This window comes from Dipodomys spectabilis, unplaced genomic scaffold, assembly GCF_019054845.1.
Source record: "Dipodomys spectabilis isolate Male_0828 unplaced genomic scaffold, ASM1905484v1 ptg000344l, whole genome shotgun sequence".
NCBI classification, from domain to species: Eukaryota; Metazoa; Chordata; class Mammalia; order Rodentia; family Heteromyidae; genus Dipodomys; species Dipodomys spectabilis.
In genome coordinates this window covers 143,722-146,850 of record NW_024871021.1, presented here as the reverse complement: position 1 = coordinate 146,850, position 3,129 = coordinate 143,722, and the positions used below count along the sequence as shown (strand labels likewise).

At 37.2% G+C, this 3,129-nt stretch overlaps 1 non-coding gene across 1 annotated transcript; it reads right to left on the bottom strand.

Annotated features, from left to right (window-relative positions):
- Window positions 1–1,342: 1,342 nt before the first annotated feature.
- Window positions 1,343–1,444, bottom strand: LOC122095345. The gene has a single exon (XR_006145106.1). It is a non-coding gene; the product is annotated as a U6 spliceosomal RNA (small nuclear RNA).
- Between the last annotated feature and the right edge of the window lie 1,685 nt (window positions 1,445–3,129).

Here is a 3,129-nt window from a genome sequence, read left to right as displayed (position 1 = left end):
ATACCATACAGAGGAGTTACAATTACATGGAAAATGTAATGAGTACATTTCTTATCAAGCATTGTTGCCTACTCCTTTTTTTCCGCCTTACCATACCTTCTTTGCTTATCCCGGATATGCATTAGTTATTGCAAATAAGGGATACCACAGGACCTATGTTTCTTTTTTTTTATATTGTGAAAATGCCATACGGAGGGGTTACAATTACATGCGTGAGTTATTGAGTACATTTTTTTTTATTGTGAGAATACTGACAGAGGAGTTACAATTACATGGGCAAGATTTCTTATCAAGCTTTGTTGCCTCCCCTTTGTTTCCCCTTCCCATCCCTTCCCACACTCCCCCACTTTCCCCACCCTGTCCTCCTCCCCCCAAAATAGTAAAGTTCATTTTTTGACATAATAACTTGTACATCTCATTGTTGCAATGGGTCCACTTGCTCCTCCTTTGTTTCCCCTTCCCATCCCTGCCCATCTCCCACCCCCCACACCTACCAACCCCTCCCCCCCAACCCCCCCGCCCCACTGTCCACATCCCTCAACACCCGGCCAAAATCATTTTTTGACATAACGACTTGTTCATCTCATTGTTGCAATTGGTCCACCTGCATCCCTTTTTAAACGATTTGTGTTTCCCTTCCACTGCACAAAGTATACCAACATCAAATACAGTGAAAACAGGGGCTTTAGCTTGCAGGAGGAACATACAAAGCAACAAAGAATTCATCTTATAAATATCTTAGAAACAATCGCAAGAAATAAAAACCATTTGAATCCTTATCTTGGGGTTCATTTTGCCTAACATCAACTTATATGATGTTTTCTGCTTGTAGCAGACACATACTAGTTATTGCAATTAAGGAAACCATGGGACTTATCTTTCTTTGGGCCTGGCTTACTTCACTTCTTTGGGCCTGGCTTAATTCACTTAATATAATTTTTTCCATGTCTTTCCATTTCCTAACAAACTGGGTGATGTCATTCTTTCTGATGGAGGCATAGAATTCTAGTACACACACACACACACACACACACACACACACACACACACACACACACACACACACACATTTTCTTGATCCATTCGTTTACTGTGGGGCCTCGGGTTCTGTTCTGTATCTTAGCTTTGGTAAATAATGCTGCAATGAACATAGTTTTGCTGGTAGTTTTAGTATGGTCTTGTTTGTGATCAAAATGGGATTGCTGGGACTTAGGGGCGCTCTATTGTAGTCTTTTGAGGAACCGCCATACTACTTTCCAAAGTCTTCGAACAAGTTTAAACTCCCAACAACAATGCATTAAGGTTCCCTTCTGTCCACATCCCCTCCAGCATCTGTTCTTTTAAAAATCTAGAATGCTTCACGAAGTTGAGTGTCATCCTCAGTCAGGGGCTATTCTTCTCTTTATTGTTCCAATGTTAGTGTATGTGCTACTGAATTGAGCACAGAACATTTTTTATACATAAAGTGTAATTGATTTTCTTAAACTAGACAATTCCACAAAAATTAAATTCAAAAGAATTGTCGTGAAGCCGGGCACTGGTGGCTCACGTCTGTAACCCTAGCTACTCAGGAGGCTGAGATCTGAGGATCGCGGTTCAAAGCCAGCCCAGGCAGGAGAGACCGTGAGACTCCTATCTCCAATAAACCACCAGAAAACCGGAAGTGGCGCTGTGGCTCAAGTGGTAGAGCGCTCGCCTTGAGCTGAAGAGCTGAGGGACAGCGCCCAGGCCCAGAGTTCAAGCCCCACAACCGACAAAAAAAAAAAAAAAAGAATTGTCGTGAAATTTTAGAACCATGTATTTCTTACAAAAGAACACATTTAAGAATAAAGTCAAGTTCGACATGTCAAAAACAAAATAATACCAGATATTTGTTGTTCAACAGATGTCTAGGGTGAGGAATTCAATTATTCTGTACAAGGAACCTGCCATAATGAACACTATAGAAAGTGTTAAGGTTTGTTAAAAGTTTTAATGTTTTAAATATGTTTAATTTTGGGAATTTGCTCATATATGCCAAAATTAAGACTATTTAGCAGGTTGTAAAACTTTTTCATAAAGCATTTAAGATTCATGGTACATACTACTAAATATGTACATTTCAGAGTTTATGGAAAATTTACTAATGAGAAGTTGCAAAGTGTTTGTGTAAAGAAGCAGATTTAAGACATTAACTGCACAGTTTCTGTTAAAATTTAAAGGCTTCTTTACTTTATATGTTAGTGAGGAACAAATGATGGTATAAGCCATATACAAATGATGAGATGAACCATAAATAATAATCTTAATAATAATCATCATCATCATCATCATCATCTTTAAAGGCTACTCATAGCCTATAAAATTCTTGTTGAACATCATAGACTTAGGCAGTTTTAAATGTACAGCAATATGAGAAAATAATAAATCAAATATGTAGTACATTTCAAATACTGGAAACAGTGGTAATTTTTTTATTTTATTAATCATTAATATTTATGTATTGGTTTTCCTTATTTGTAGCATTGTTTTCCTTGTTGTAATATAAAACAACTTTTTGTAAGTCATCATTAGGAAGTAGTTTGAGAATGTTATTGGGATGGCCACACTGTTTTTTATAGGTATATGTGAATTTACAAAGAGCAAAATTAATAAGAACAAAATATTGATTAAAATTTTATCAATTAGAATCTGAATCAGGAGTGTTGATAAATGTCCACACCTAAAATCTTAGCCCTAGACTGAAGCACTAGTGTTACAATGTTGAGCACACAAAAGTGAGAGACTGTGTTTTGTTTTGTTTTTGTTGGTTTTGGGGCTTGAACTCTGGGTCCTGGGTGCTGTCTCTCAGCTCTTCAGCTCAAGGCTAGTGGTACTACTTGAGTCACAGCATCTCTTCCATCTTTTTCTGCTTATGTGGTGCTGAGGAATCAAACCCAGGACCTCATGCATGCAAGGCAAGCACTCTACACTGAACCACCCTCCCAGCACCTGAGAGACTGTGTTTTAAAAAATCATCTAAACAACATTTACTTTGTGTTTTGTGTTATATAATGAAATAAAGAATATCTTTTTATATTTTTGAATGGTCATACTTCTAAATTTATATTAAATTCAGCCACTTTATCCTTTTCAAAGTCATGTAATATC